Source organism: Arachis hypogaea, chromosome 12 (assembly GCF_003086295.3).
Source record: "Arachis hypogaea cultivar Tifrunner chromosome 12, arahy.Tifrunner.gnm2.J5K5, whole genome shotgun sequence".
NCBI lineage: Eukaryota > Viridiplantae > Streptophyta > Magnoliopsida > Fabales > Fabaceae > Arachis > Arachis hypogaea.
The window spans coordinates 63363457-63379962 of record NC_092047.1 but is presented as its reverse complement, the minus strand read 5'-3'; the positions used below and the strand labels follow the sequence as shown (position 1 = coordinate 63379962).

General features: G+C 39.5%; 1 non-coding gene across 1 annotated transcript; it reads left to right on the top strand.

Moving 5' to 3' along the window:
* Positions 1-9441: 9441 nt before the first annotated feature.
* On the top strand, positions 9442-9545 carry LOC112731049 (small nucleolar RNA R71). The gene has a single exon (XR_003166844.1). It is a non-coding gene; the product is annotated as a small nucleolar RNA R71 (small nucleolar RNA).
* The last annotated feature ends 6961 nt before the right edge of the window (positions 9546-16506 follow it).

The following is a 16506-nucleotide window of genomic DNA, read 5'->3' as shown; positions in this document are numbered from 1 at the left end:
ATTGACCTTTTGTGGGGGGTAGAAACGTGCCAGAAACTTGCTTTCCACCTCGTCCCATGTTGTTAGGCTCCCCCTTGGGAATGATTCCAGCCACTTAGCTGCCTTGTCCCTAAGTGAAAATGGGAACAAAAGCAGTTTATAGGAATCTTCCTGGACTCCATTAGACTTCACAGTGTCGCAAATTCTCAGGAATTTTGTGAGATGTTGGTTTGGGTCTTCATTAGCACTCCCACCAAATGAACAATGATTCTCCACAAGTGATATTAGCTGTGGTTTGAGTTCAAAATTGTTGGCCTGAATGGGTGGTTTCTGAATGCTGCTACCACAATTCCCAGAGGTTGGGTTTATGTATGAACCAAGAACCCTCCTCTCGGGAATGGCATTGTTTCCATCAGCTCTCTCATGGTTGTGAACTTCTCTATCCATGTTGAGATCTAGAGCTTCCTCAAAATTGTCCTCAGATTCTCCTTCAGATTCTTCTTCTCCCAGTACTCTCTTCCCTCTTGCTTCCCTTCTAAGTCTATGAAGGGTCCTTTCTGGTTCGGTATATGGAGGAGTTGATGTCTCTCCTCTCTTACCTGTCATACAAGAACACAGCACAGGCAACAAACAAGTGAAATACTCTTGGTTTAATGGAAGAGTATGGTTAGAGTAGTTGAGGAATTAATTCAAATAGTTAGTGAGTCAGTGAGTTAGTTGCGTGAATTTAAAGGCATAAAGAAAGAAAGAATGTAACAGAGTGCAGGAATTAAAATTCAACAAGTAACTTGAACTGAATTAACAAAGCAAGAAAAATGCTCAATCTAGTTAACTTCCAATTTGAGAGTTGTCAATCGAAAACCAATCCCCGGCAACGGCGCCATAAACTTGATGCGCATAAACTAGTTATGCCACGATTTAGGAAATTGCACGATCGGCAAAATTCCTTCCGGCAAGTGCACCGGTTATCGTCAAGTAAAAACTCACAATAGAGTGAGGTCGAATCCCACAAGGATTGGTTGAATGAGCAATTCGGATTAGAAGTGTGTCTAGTTGAGCGGAATCAAGACTTAGATGAGAATTGCGGAATGTAAAATTGGCGGGAAACGTAAATGACAAGAAATTGAAATGGCGGAATCTTAAATTGCATGAATTAAAGAGCAGAAGCTAAATTGCTGAAATTAAAAGGGGATGGGGGTGATTGCATGAATTGAGTTGCAGAATGTAAAGAGAAAGTGGAAATCAGAAATGGGGAATTCATTGGGTGTTAGGAGATATTGAGATCTCCGAATCAAAACATTTTTATTCCTTCCTCAACCAATGCATTCATTGAATTTTGCTTGGCAATCTTATATGATTGGATCCCAATCCCTTGGCTCACCAATTCTCTCTAAAAACGAACAAATTCCCAATCCCTTGGTTTAAATGTTCATAAGAAGAGATGATGCTCGATCACTGATTAAACCACACAGTTTCATGAACCACAATTTGGTAGGATTACATGTCACAATATCCATCCAAACCCCAATCCAATTCACTGTGAGAAAGCTTCTCTAGCATGAATCCTCCATTCCTTTCCCAAGGTTCCGAAGGATTCCAATTATGGGTAGTTTCTTTCCCAAGACAACTACCCAATGGAATTAGATCGAGAAGCTTTCTAACAAAATTCAAGAGAAAAGATTGAAGAAGAAGATAAAACTATTATTGATTCATTGAATTACAATAGAGCTCCCTAACCCAATGAAAGGGGTTTAGTGAGTCATAGCTCTGAATTCAATTACAAAGGTATGAAAACTAGCAAAATGAAAAGGTAAAAAGTCCTTCCTAACTTAAATTCTATCCTATTTATACACTTTCTTCATTGAGCTTCTGTTGTGTTTCTTGGGCTTTGAGGCCTCTCCCTGCTTTCTTTTGCTTTGGGTTTATGATCCATAATCTTGATGAGGCTGCTGATCCAAATTCTGTAACATTCATTGAGCCAACTTAGTGATAATCAAGTAATGACACATGACTCAACAAATTGAAATTCCAGACTCATCAATCCTTCAGGCCCAATCCCATAAACCATGATATTCAATTGGGTTTCATACCAGAGTAAGTTTAAGTTAATGTTTGTGCTCAAATGCTAACTTAAACTGCAATATTTTTGGCCCAGAAACCTTTTCCAAGAGTGGCGTTTAAGTTGCAGTTTAAGCTTAAACTGCAGCTTAAACGCCAGACACTTCCAGTGATGCCTTTTGTGGAAGCACGTTTAAGCTTCAGTTTAAGGTTAAACTGAAGCTTAAACGTGGAAATGGAAGAAGGCAGCCCTGGAGGGTAACGTAGTCGAACACGTTTAAGCTTCAGTTTAAGGTTAAACTGAAGCTTAAACGTGGAGATAGGAAAAGCAGCCCTGGAGGTCGAACACGTTTAAGCTCCAGTTTAAGGTTAAACTGGAGCTTAAACGTGGAAATAGAGAAAGCCATCCTGGAGGTCGAACACGTTTAAGCTCCAGTTTAAGGTTAAACTGGAGCTTAAACGTGGAAGCGGAGAAAGCAACCCTGGAGGTCGAACACGTTTAAGCTCCAGTTTAAGGTTAAACTGGAGCTTAAACATGGAAATGGAGAAAGCAACCCTGGAGGAGAAAACTTGGTCGAACACGTTTAAGCTCCAGTTTAAGGTTAAATGGAGCTTAAACGTGGAAATGGCTCCCTGGTGCATTTCCCATTTCTGGCGTTTAACTTCCAGTTTAAGGTTAAACTGGAGGTTAAACGCCACTTTCACCCTTTCCTCAGCTTTTATGATTTTGGCCGTTTAAGTTCCAGTTTAAGCTTAAACTGGAACTTAATCTCCACATGTGATATTCAAGCTTCCTTTATTGATTTTGTTGCTTCCTTGCCTAGCCTCTTCTTTCCTGAAATCATCCAAACAACTGCATCAAAGTCTTGCAAATTTTCATGAGAATCTTCCATTCATAGCATTCAAGTAATATAACTAAAACTCATGGAATTTGCATCAAAATCATACTGTTTGGATGGTTCATTGCTTTGTTATTCATTTAACCATTCTTGGTTACTTTAAGCTCAAGAAAGTGCATAAAACAACTAAAACTAACAGAAAAATGCTAGTGAAACTAGCCTAAGATGCCTTGGCATCACAACACCAAACTTAATACTTGCTTGTCCCTAAGCAAGTCCTGAGTTATTTGAGAAGAAAGTATGAAACAGAAAGCAATTACATTGGCTATATTAGCAAGCATTTGAAGTTCATCAGAAGGGTTTTATGCAGAAAGTTCAGCATCACTTTTTCATTCTTATCAGGTAAGATTATCACTTTTTCATTGCATCCATCAAACACTGCTATGGCCTCTTGTTATTCTTATGTCCTTGGCACTTTTCTCTTCTTTGTTTTTCTTTCTTTTCTTAGAGCTCCTTTGCTCCTTGTTTGCTTAGTGTCATGTGTTGCACAAGCCTTTGGCATTTTCTTCTTCTTATCAGTGCACTACACATATCCACTCCAGGCATTTTAGTTCACATTTCTTCTTGAGACATTGGTGCCCAGCACCTCTTTGTGTGACTAAATGTTTTGTATTTAGGTTGCTCTTGATAATGGACTTTTGGTTGATAATCCCGGGTTAGTTAACCCAAGTTACCAAGTGTTGAAACACTCCTCAGAACCTATTCATCCAAGCATATCCTTAATACATAAACACCACAGACATTTGTCTCAGAAGTTCAAACCATTGGTGCCTAGCTTATTTTCTCAATTTTTTTTTTGCTTTTTGGTTGCCCTTTTTCAGTGGCTTTTTCTTCTTCTTTTTCTTTCTTTTTCATGGCCAAAGACATTTATTCATCAAGATCCATAGACAGTTTTCAATTTCTACACAAAAAATGATAATTCTACACTCTATTTCCAGTGATCTGACTAAACAATCAAGCATGCATACCACCACTTAATTCTACTTGATTTGTCACTAATTGAGCCAAGTTACTTTTGTTCAAACTTATCTTTTATTTTTGGAAACAGAACAAGCATGGTAAGCATTTGTTTAAGAAGGTGAAGTTATATCCAAACATCTAGGCATTCACTTTATTCAAAGCAATCAACAGACAAACATACTAGTAACTTCACATTCCAGAAAGATTCAACAATTACAGTTTAAACCAGAACAAGCATGATTTTGTTTGCCCTTTTTAAAGAATTGTCAAGGAACAACACCACCTTGTGAAATTTCTTGTTTTCTCTTTGTTGCCAGGAAACAATTTGATTTCTTCCTTCTTCTCCTAGTTGTTGCTTCATGTTCTTTCTAAGATCCTTGTTTCCTTTCCTGCAAAGAGTGATGAAGTTGCTTGCTTCTCAAGCACTTGAGTGGTTAGCTCAACTATGTATGGGCAAGTGTCTGAGTCTTAAGTTGGTGTGTGAACACCAAACTTAGTCTCCTACTTACTTCTCTGTTCTTTGAATCCTTGAGTTCTCCTTGGAATGAAGTTGCTGCTAAGGATTTTAAGCATTTTGTGATTGCTTAGAATGGTTGTTCCTTTCATATAATTCAAAGGTTGTTGGGTTCAGTTGATCTTTATGGTGGACACCAAACTTAGAGTCACACATTCCCCTTTGAATTATTGATCCATGAATTCATTGTTTGGTGTGAAACACCAAACTTAATTCTTTGCAATGCACAGAAACTACTTCACCCTTTTTATTGAAACAAATAAAAGAAACAGCAAAGGGGTATTACCTCAGGTTGGGTTGCCTCCCAACAAGCGCTTCTTTAACGTCATTAGCTTGACGGTTGTCTTCCTCAGTTGAGGTGATATTTAACCTTGTCCTTCTCTTCCACATCTCCCAAGTAATGTTTGAGTCTTTGACCGTTCACAGTGAAGGTTCGTTGTGACTTTTCTTCCATGATTTCTACTTGTCCATATTGGGAGACCTTGGTGACAAGGAATGGTCCAGACCACCTTGATTTTAGCTTCCCCGGAAATAGCTTCAGCCTAGAATTGTAGAGCAATACTTTTTGTCCTTCTTCAAATTTCCTTGGGGCTATATTGCTGTCATGCTTCTTCTTTGCTCTTTCTTTGTAAATTTTGGCATTCTCATAAGCTTCAGCTCTGAATTCTTCCAACTCTTGAATTTGCAACATCCTTCTTTCTCCAGCAGCTTTGCTGTCCAAGTTCAAGATTTTCAAGGCCCAGAATGCCTTGTGCTCCAACTCCAGTGCCAAATGGCAAGCTTTTCCATATACTAGTTGGTAAGGGACATTCCAATTGGTGTTTTGAAAGCTGTCCTATATGCCCAAAGAGCATCATCTAGCTTAATCGACCAGTCTTTCCTTGAAATTCCCACCGTCTTTTCCAGGATTCTTTTGAGTTCTCTATTAGATATTTCGGCTTGCCCACTTGTCTGTGGATGGTATGGTGTGGCTACCTTGTGTTTGACTCCATATTTTAGAAGCAATGCCTCTAATGGTTTGTTGCAGAAGTGGCTTCCTCCATCACTGATGATTGCTCTTGGAACCCCAAAACGGCAAAAAATGTGTTTTCTGAGGATGTTCATGACTACCTTATTATCATTGGTTGGAGTTGCTATTGCTTCAACCCATTTGGAGACATAGTCTACTGCTACAAGAATGTAATTATTTGAATATGAGGTGGGAAAGGGTCCCATGAAATCTATCCCCCATACATCAAACAATTCAAGTTCCAGAATGAATTGTTGTGGCATTTCATTTCTTCTTGGCAGGTTCCCCGCTTTCTGGCATTCATGGCAGTGCTTTACTAGTTCCTTTGCATCTTTGAAGATAGTGGGCCAATAAAAACCACACTGCAACACCTTAGCTGCTGTTCTTTCTCCTGCAAAATGTCCTCCATAAGTAGAGCCATGGTAGTCCCATAAAACTTCCCTTCCTTCTTCCTCTGATATGCATCTTCTGAGTATGCCATCCGAACATTTTTTGAACAAGTATGGTTCGTCCCAGATGAAGTATTTGGCATCATTTACCAATTTCTTCCTTTGATGCTTGTTAAATTCCAACGGCAAATTCCCAGTGGCCTTGAAGTTTGCTATGTCTGCAAACCAGGGTGCTTTGTGAATTACCATGAGTTGTTCATCAGGAAAGCACTCATTTATATGTGTGCTTTGTGCGCTTCCTTCTTCACATGGTATCCTTGATAAATGGTCTGCCACCTTGTTCTCTACACCCTTCTTGTCTTTGATTTCAATGTCAAATTCCTGCAACAAAAGAACCCATCTAATAAGTCTTGGTTTGGATTCTTGTTTAGCAAGTAAGTATTTTAAAGCTGAATGATCAGTGAAGACAATGACTTTAGATCCAATGAGATAGGATCTAAATTTGTCAAATGCAAAGACTATTGCCAAGAGTTCTTTTTCAGTGGTTGTGTAATTCCTTTGGTTATCATTCAAGACTTTACTGGCATAATAAATCACATGTACCAAATTGTTTTTCCTTTGTCCTAACACTGCCCCAATAGCAAGGTCTGATGCATCACACATCAGTTCAAAAGGTAAGTTCCAATCAGGTGGGGCAATGATAGGTGCAGAGGAAAGTTTTTGCTTCAAAAGTTCATAGGCTAGCATGCAATTTTTATCAAATACAAAGGGTGTATCAGAGACAAGCAAGTTACTCAAAGGTTTGGCTATTTTAGAAAAGTCTCTAATAAACCTTCTGTAAAAACCAGCGTGTCCCAAAAAACTCCTAACTGCCTTGACATTACTTGGTGGAGGTAGTTTTTCGATGAGTTCCACCTTAGCTCTGTCCACCTCAATGCCTCTATTAGAGATTTTGTGGCCAAGGACTATTCCTTCTGTGACCATGAAATGACACTTTTCCCAGTTTAATACTAGGTTGGTCTCTTGGCACCTTTTAAGCACCAAGGCAAGGTGGTGTAGGCAGCTAGGAAAAGAATCTCCAAACACAGAAAAATCATCCATGAAGACCTCAATAAATTTTTCAATCATGTCCGAAAAGATGGACAGCATGCATCTTTGGAAAGTGGCAGGTGCATTGCACAATCCAAAGGGCATGCGTCTATAAGCAAAAACTCCATATGGACAAACAAATGATGTTTTCTCTTGATCTCTAGGATCAACTACTATCTGATTATAGCCTGAGTATCCATCCAGAAAGCAATAGTAAGCATGTCCTGCAAGCCTTTCAAGCATCTGATCCATGAATGGGAGTGGGAAATGATCTTTTCTGGTGGCTTCATTGAGCTTCCTGTAGTCTATGCACATCCTCCACCCAGTGACAGTTCTTGTGGGTATGAGTTCGTTCCTCTCATTTGGCACCACATTTATGCCACCTTTCTTGGGAACTACATGGATGGGACTAACCCATGGGCTATCAGAAATGGGGTAGATTACCCCTGCCTGCCATAACTTCATGACCTCCTTTTGTACCACTTCTTTCATGATGGGATTCAATCTTCTCTGAGCTTGGATGGAGGGTCTAGCATCCTCTTCTAACAATATTTTATGCATGCATATGGATGAACTTATCCCCTTCAAATCGGCTAGGGTCCATCCAATGGCATCTTGATGAGTTTGTAGCACCTTGATCAATTCTTCTTCCTGTTCTTGACTCAGGGCAGAGCTAATGATAACAGGATGACTCTCATCACTACCCAAGTATGCATACTTGAGATTAGGGGGCAGTGCTTTGAGCTCAGGTTTTGGTGCTTCCTTCTCTTCTTTCACTCTCTCTGGCGTGCTTGGCATGGTTGTTTCAGCAGCCTTGATGTCACTAACTTCTATGTCCTTGGTGAACTCCTCCTCTGCTACTTCATTTGTTGTTTCCTCAAAGGTTTCTTGTACTGCAATGTCCACTACATCCACCCTCATGCATTCCCTTAGTGATTCTGATGGATAGCTCATTGCCTTGAATACGTTAAACACCAATTTCTCATCATGTAGTCTAAGAGTGAGTTCACCCTTTTGTACATCTATGATGGCTCCAGCAGTAGCCAGGAAGGGTCTTCCCAGAATTATTGAAGCTTTGGCTTCTTCCTCCATATCTAACACCACAAAATCAGCAGGAAATATAAAATCTCCCACTTTCACCAACAAATCCTCAACTATCCCATGAGGGAATTTAAAAGTTCGATCTGCCAATTGGAGGGCCATTCTTGTTGGTTTGGCTTCCTCAATCTTCATTCTTCTCATCATTGTTAGAGACATCAAATTGATACTGGCCCCTAAGTCACACAAGGCCTTCTCCACCATGACTTCTCCTATGATGCAGGGGATTTGGAAACTGCCTGGATCCTTCAATTTCTGAGGCAATTTATGCTGAATGATGGCACTGCATTCTTCAGTTAACAACACAGTTTCCTCATTTCTCCAGCTTCTCTTCTTGGTCATTAATTCCTTTAAGAATTTTGCATAGAGTGGCATTTGCTCTATTGCCTCAGCAAACGGAATGTTGATTTGAAGCTTCTTAAAATCTCCAAGAATCTGGAGAATTGGCCATCCTTTTCACTTTTCATCAAACGTTGAGGATATGGTGCTTTAGGTGTATAAGGCTTCAGGACCTCTTTTTCTTTTTCTTTTGTTGCAGACGGTGTAAAAGATTGTCCTTGTTCCTTGTCTCTCACATTTTCCTTTGCTTCATCCTCTGTGGTTTCCTTTGAGATCTCCTTTAGATTCTTTCCACTTCTGAGGGTTATGGCCTTACATTCTTCCCTTGCAATAGCCTTGGCAGCATGAGAAACGCTTGGCCCAGGGGTTTGCTTAGACAAATACACAATTTGATTTTCTAGCTTCTGGATGGCAGCTCCTTGGTTTTGTAGGTTAGAGTTTACTTCTTCCTTAAAGGCTTTCAATTCGGTTATGTCTTGACTCATGGTTGCTAGCATTCCTTCTATCCTGTTTAATTGATCTTGAAATTGTTGGTTCGGATTAGGTTGGGTAGGTTGATTATTTTGGCCATGATATGATGGTTGGGAGTAAGTGTTTTGTGTGGCTTGGTATGATCTTTGGTTGGAGTTTTGGTATGTGGACTTGTTATGTTGGTTTTGCTGGTTTCCCCACCCAAAGTTTGGGTGGTTTTTCCATCCTGGGTTGTAAGTGTTGGAATGTGGATCATATGATTGCCTTTGTTGGTTTCCCACATAGTTGGCCTCTTCCCAATCACCTCCTTCAGTGCTTACTTCCTCTTGATCTTGTGTGTGTATTGCAGCCACTTGCTTTGTTTCTAATTTCCTGGTGAGCTCTGCTAGTTGCTTGGCAAACACCTTATTTTGGGCTAAAATTGTATCAACATGGCTCAGCTCCATGACTCCCTTAGTGTTGTGTCTCTCTGAAGCATAGTAGTACTCATTCTCAGCCACTGTCTCAATCACTTCAATGGCTTCTTCCACAGTCTTTTTCCTGTTCAATGAACATCCTGATGAATGGTCTACAGCCTTCCTTGATTCATAAGAAAGTCCATCATAGAAAATATGCAATTGCACCCAGTCATGTAACATGTCTGGTGGGCATTTCCTTGTTAAATCCTTGAATCTCTCCCATGCCTCGTAGAGAGTTTCACCATCTTGTTGTCTAAAAGTCTGAACCTCAGATCGAAGCCTATTGACCTTTTGTGGGGGTAGAAACGTGCCAGAAACTTGCTTTCCACCTCGTCCCATGTTGTTAGGCTCCCCCTTGGGAATGATTCCAGCCACTTAGCTGCCTTGTCCCTAAGTGAAAATGGGAACAAAAGCAGTTTATAGGAATCTTCCTGGACTCCATTAGACTTCACAGTGTCGCAAATTCTCAGGAATTTTGTGAGATGTTGGTTTGGGTCTTCATTAGCACTCCCACCAAATGAACAATGATTCTCCACAAGTGATATTAGCTGTGGTTTGAGTTCAAAATTGTTGGCCTGAATGGGTGGTTTCTGAATGCTGCTACCACAATTCCCAGAGGTTGGGTTTATGTATGAACCAAGAACCCTCCTCTCGGGAATGGCATTGTTTCCATCAGCTCTCTCATGGTTGTGAACTTCTCTATCCATGTTGAGATCTAGAGCTTCCTCAAAATTGTCCTCAGATTCTCCTTCAGATTCTTCTTCTCCCAGTACTCTCTTCCCTCTTGCTTCCCTTCTAAGTCTATGAAGGGTCCTTTCTGGTTCGGTATATGGAGGAGTTGATGTCTCTCCTCTCTTACCTGTCATACAAGAACACAGCACAGGCAACAAACAAGTGAAATACTCTTGGTTTAATGGAAGAGTATGGTTAGAGTAGTTGAGGAATTAATTCAAATAGTTAGTGAGTCAGTGAGTTAGTTGCGTGAATTTAAAGGCATAAAGAAAGAAAGAATGTAACAGAGTGCAGGAATTAAAATTCAACAAGTAACTTGAACTGAATTAACAAAGCAAGAAAAATGCTCAATCTAGTTAACTTCCAATTTGAGAGTTGTCAATCGAAAACCAATCCCCGGCAACGGCGCCATAAACTTGATGCGCATAAACTAGTTATGCCACGATTTAGGAAATTGCACGATCGGCAAAATTCCTTCCGGCAAGTGCACCAGTTATCGTCAAGTAAAAACTCACAATAGAGTGAGGTCGAATCCCACAAGGATTGGTTGAATGAGCAATTCGGATTAGAAGTGTGTCTAGTTGAGCGGAATCAAGACTTAGATGAGAATTGCGGAATGTAAAATTGGCGGGAAACGTAAATGACAAGAAATTGAAATGGCGGAATCTTAAATTGCATGAATTAAAGAGCAGAAGCTAAATTGCTGAAATTAAAAGGGGATGGGGGTGATTGCATGAATTGAGTTGCAGAATGTAAAGAGAAAGTGGAAATCAGAAATGGGGAATTCATTGGGTGTTAGGAGATATTGAGATCTCCGAATCAAAACATTTTTATTCCTTCCTCAACCAATGCATTCATTGAATTTTGCTTGGCAATCTTATATGATTGGATCCCAATCCCTTGGCTCACCAATTCTCTCTAAAAACGAACAAATTCCCAATCCCTTGGTTTAAATGTTCATAAGAAGAGATGATGCTCGATCACTGATTATACCACACAGTTTCATGAACCACAATTTGGTAGGATTACATGTCACAATATCCATCCAAACCCCAATCCAATTCACTGTGAGAAAGCTTCTCTAGCATGAATCCTCCATTCCTTTCCCAAGGTTCCGAAGGATTCCAATTATGGGTAGTTTCTTTCCCAAGACAACTACCCAATGGAATTAGATCGAGAAGCTTTCTAACAAAATTCAAGAGAAAAGATTGAAGAAGAAGATAAAACTATTATTGATTCATTGAATTACAATAGAGCTCCCTAACCCAATGAAAGGGGTTTAGTGAGTCATAGCTCTGAATTCAATTACAAAGGTATGAAAACTAGCAAAATGAAAAGGTAAAAAGTCCTTCCTAACTTAAATTCTATCCTATTTATACACTTTCTTCATTGAGCTTCTGTTGTGTTTCTTGGGCTTTGAGGCCTCTCCCTGCTTTCTTTTTGCTTTAGGTTTATGATCCATAATCTTGATGAGGCTGCTGATCCAAATTCTGTAACATTCATTGAGCCAACTTAGTGATAATCAAGTAATGACACATGACTCAACAAATTGAAATTCCAGACTCATCAATCCTTCAGGCCCAATCCCATAAACCATGATATTCAATTGGGTTTCATACCAGAGTAAGTTTAAGTTAATGTTTGTGCTCAAATGCTAACTTAAACTGCAATATTTTTGGCCCAGAAACCTTTTCCAAGAGTGGCGTTTAAGTTGCAGTTTAAGCTTAAACTGCAGCTTAAACGCCAGACACTTCCAGTGATGCCTTTTGTGGAAGCACGTTTAAGCTTCAGTTTAAGGTTAAACTGAAGCTTAAACGTGGAAATGGAAGAAGGCAGCCCTGGAGGGTAACGTAGTCGAACACGTTTAAGCTTCAGTTTAAGGTTAAACTGAAGCTTAAACGTGGAGATAGGAAAGCAGCCCTGGAGGTCGAACACGTTTAAGCTCCAGTTTAAGGTTAAACTGGAGCTTAAACGTGGAAATAGAGAAAGCCATCCTGGAGGTCGAACACGTTTAAGCTCCAGTTTAAGGTTAAACTGGAGCTTAAACGTGGAAGCGGAGAAAGCAACCCCTGGAGGTCGAACACGTTTAAGCTCCAGTTTAAGGTTAAACTGGAGCTTAAACGTGGAAATGGAGAAAGCAACCCTGGAGGAGAAAACTTGGTCGAACACGTTTAAGCTCCAGTTTAAGGTTAAATTGGAGCTTAAACGTGGAAATGGCTCCCTGGTGCATTTCCCATTTCTGGCGTTTAACTTCCAGTTTAAGGTTAAACTGGAGGTTAAACGCCACTTTCACCCTTTCCTCAGCTTTTATGATTTTGGCCGTTTAAGTTCCAGTTTAAGCTTAAACTGGAACTTAAACTCCACATGTGATATTCAAGCTTCCTTTATTGATTTTGTTGCTTCCTTGCCTAGCCTCTTCTTTCCTGAAATCATCCAAACAACTGCATCAAAGTCTTGCAAATTTTCATGAGAATCTTCCATTCATAGCATTCAAGTAATATAACTAAAACTCATGGAATTTGCATCAAAATCATACTGTTTGGATGGTTCATTGCTTTGTTATTCATTTAACCATTCTTGGTTACTTTAAGCTCAAGAAAGTGCATAAAACAACTAAAACTAACAGAAAAATGCTAGTGAAACTAGCCTAAGATGCCTTGGCATCACAACACCAAACTTAATACTTGCTTGTCCCTAAGCAAGTCCTGAGTTATTTGAGAAGAAAGTATGAAACAGAAAGCAATTACATTGGCTATATTAGCAAGCATTTGAAGTTCATCAGAAGGGTTTTATGCAGAAAGTTGCAGCATCACTTTTTCATTCTTATCAGGTAAGATTATCACTTTTTCATTGCATCCATCAAACACTGCTATGGCCTCTTGTTATTCTTATGTCCTTGGCACTTTCTCTTCTTTGTTTTTCTTTTCTTTTTCTTAGAGCTCCTTTGCTCCTTGTTTGCTTAGTGTCATGTGTTGCACAAGCCTTTGGCATTTTCTTCTTCTTATCAGTGCACTACACATATCCACTCCAGGCATTTTAGTTCACATTTCTTCTTGAGACATTGGTGCCCAGCACCTCTTTGTGTGACTAAATGTTTTGTATTTAGGTTGCTCTTGATAATGGACTTTTGGTTGATAATCCCGGGTTAGTTAACCCAAGTTACCAAGTGTTGAAACACTCCTCAGAACCTATTCATCCAAGCATATCCTTAATACATAAACACCACAGACATTTGTCTCAGAAGTTCAAACCATTGGTGCCTAGCTTATTTTCTCAATTTTTTTTTTTTGCTTTTTGGTTGCCCTTTTTCAGTGGCTTTTTCTTCTTCTTTTTCTTTCTTTTTCATGGCCAAAGACATTTATTCATCAAGATCCATAGACAGTTTTCAATTTCTACACAAAAAATGATAATTCTACACTCTATTTCCAGTGATCTGACTAAACAATCAAGCATGCATACCACCACTTAATTCTACTTGATTTGTCACTAATTGAGCCAAGTTACTTTTGTTCAAACTTTTCTTTTATTTTTGGAAACAGAACAAGCATGGTAAGCATTTGTTTAAGAAGGTGAAGTTATATCCAAACATCTAGGCATTCACTTTATTCAAAGCAATCAACAGACAAACATACTAGTAACTTCACATTCCAGAAAGATTCAACAATTACAGTTTAAACCAGAACAAGCATGCTTTTGTTTGCCCTTTTTAAAGAATTGTCAAGGAACAACACCACCTTGTGAAATTTCTTGTTTTCTCTTTGTTGCCAGGAAACAATTTGATTTCTTCCTTCTTCTCCTAGTTGTTGCTTCATGTTCTTTCTAAGATCCTTGTTTCCTTTCCTGCAAAGAGTGATGAAGTTGCTTGCTTCTCAAGCACTTGAGTGGTTAGCTCAACTATGTATGGGCAAGTGTCTGAGTCTTAAGTTGGTGTGTGAACACCAAACTTAGTCTCCTACTTACTTCTCTGTTCTTTGAATCCTTGAGTTCTCCTTGGAATGAAGTTGCTGCTAAGGATTTTAAGCATTTCTGTGATTGCTTAGAATTGTTGTTCCTTTCATATAATTCAAAGGTTGTTGTGTTCAGTTGATCTTTATGGTGGACACCAAACTTAGAGTCACACATTCCCCTTTGAATTATTGATCCACGAATTCATTGTTTGGTGTGAAACACCAAACTTAATTCTTTGCAATGCACAGAAACTACTTCACCCTTTTTATTGAAACAAATAAAAGAAACAGCAAAGGGGTATTACCTCAGGTTGGGTTGCCTCCCAACAAGCGCTTCTTTAACGTCATTAGCTTGACGGTTGTCTTCCTCAGTTGAGGTGATATTTAACCTTGTCCTTCTCTTCCACATCTCCCAAGTAATGTTTGAGTCTTTGACCGTTCACAGTGAAGGTTCGTTGTGACTTTTCTTCCATGATTTCTACTTGTCCATATTGGGAGACCTTGGTGACAAGGAATGGTCCAGACCACCTTGATTTTAGCTTCCCCGGAAATAGCTTCAGCCTAGAATTGTAGAGCAATACTTTTTGTCCTTCTTCAAATTTCCTTGGGGCTATGTTGCTGTCATGCTTCTTCTTTGCTCTTTCTTTGTAAATTTTGGCATTCTCATAAGCTTCAGCTCTGAATTCTTCCAACTCTTGAATTAGCAACATCCTTCTTTCTCCAGCAGCTTTGCTGTCCAAGTTCAAGATTTTCAAGGCCCAGAATGCCTTGTGCTCCAACTCCAGTGGCAAATGGCAAGCTTTTCCATATACTAGTTGGTAAGGGGACATTCCAATTGGTGTTTTGAAAGCTGTCCTATATGCCCAAAGAGCATCATCTAGCTTAATCGACCAGTCTTTCCTTGAAATTCCCACCGTCTTTTCCAGGATTCTTTTGAGTTCTCTATTAGATATTTCGGCTTGCCCACTTGTCTGTGGATGGTATGGTGTGGCTACCTTGTGTTTGACTCCATATTTTAGAAGCAATGCCTCTAATGGTTTGTTGCAGAAGTGGCTTCCTCCATCACTGATGATTGCTCTTGGAACCCCAAAACGGCAAAAAATGTGTTTTCTGAGGATGTTCATGACTACCTTATTATCATTGGTTGGAGTTGCTATTGCTTCAACCCATTTGGAGACATAGTCTACTGCTACAAGAATGTAATTATTTGAATATGAGGTGGGAAAGGGTCCCATGAAATCTATCCCCCATACATCAAACAATTCAAGTTCCAGAATGAATTGTTGTGGCATTTCATTTCTTCTTGGCAGGTTCCCCGCTTTCTGGCATTCATGGCAGTGCTTTACTAGTTCCTTTGCATCTTTGAAGATAGTGGGCCAATAAAAACCACACTGCAACACCTTAGCTGCTGTTCTTTCTCCTGCAAAATGTCCTCCATAAGTAGAGCCATGGTAGTCCCATAAAACTTCCCTTCCTTCTTCCTCTGATATGCATCTTCTGAGTATGCCATCCGAACATTTTTTGAACAAGTATGGTTCGTCCCAGATGAAGTATTTGGCATCATTTACCAATTTCTTCCTTTGATGCTTGTTAAATTCCAACGGCAAATTCCCAGTGGCCTTGAAGTTTGCTATGTCTGCAAACCAGGGTGCTTTGTGAATTACCATGAGTTGTTCATCAGGAAAGCACTCATTTATATGTGTGCTTTGTGCGCTTCCTTCTTCACATGGTATCCTTGATAAATGGTCTGCCACCTTGTTCTCTACACCCTTCTTGTCTTTGATTTCAATGTCAAATTCCTGCAACAAAAGAACCCATCTAATAAGTCTTGGTTTGGATTCTTGTTTAGCAAGTAAGTATTTTAAAGCTGAATGATCAGTGAAGACAATGACTTTAGATCCAATGAGATAGGATCTAAATTTGTCAAATGCAAAGACTATTGCCAAGAGTTCTTTTTCAGTGGTTGTGTAATTCCTTTGGTTATCATTCAAGACTTTACTGGCATAATAAATCACATGTACCAAATTGTTTTTCCTTTGTCCTAACACTGCCCCAATAGCAAGGTCTGATGCATCACACATCAGTTCAAAAGGTAAGTTCCAATCAGGTGGGGCAATGATAGGTGCAGAGGAAAGTTTTTGCTTCAAAAGTTCATAGGCTAGCATGCAATTTTTATCAAATACAAAGGGTGTATCAGAGACAAGCAAGTTACTCAAAGGTTTGGCTATTTTAGAAAAGTCTCTAATAAACCTTCTGTAAAAACCAGCGTGTCCCAAAAAACTCCTAACTGCCTTGACATTACTTGGTGGAGGTAGTTTTTCGATGAGTTCCACCTTAGCTCTGTCCACCTCAATGCCTCTATTAGAGATTTTGTGGCCAAGGACTATTCCTTCTGTGACCATGAAATTACACTTTTCCCAGTTTAATACTAGGTTGGTCTCTTGGCACCTTTTAAGCACCAAGGCAAGGTGGTGTAGGCAGCTAGGAAAAGAATCTCCAAACACAGAAAAATCATCCATGAAGACCTCAATAAATTTTTCAATCATGTCCGAAAAGATGGACAG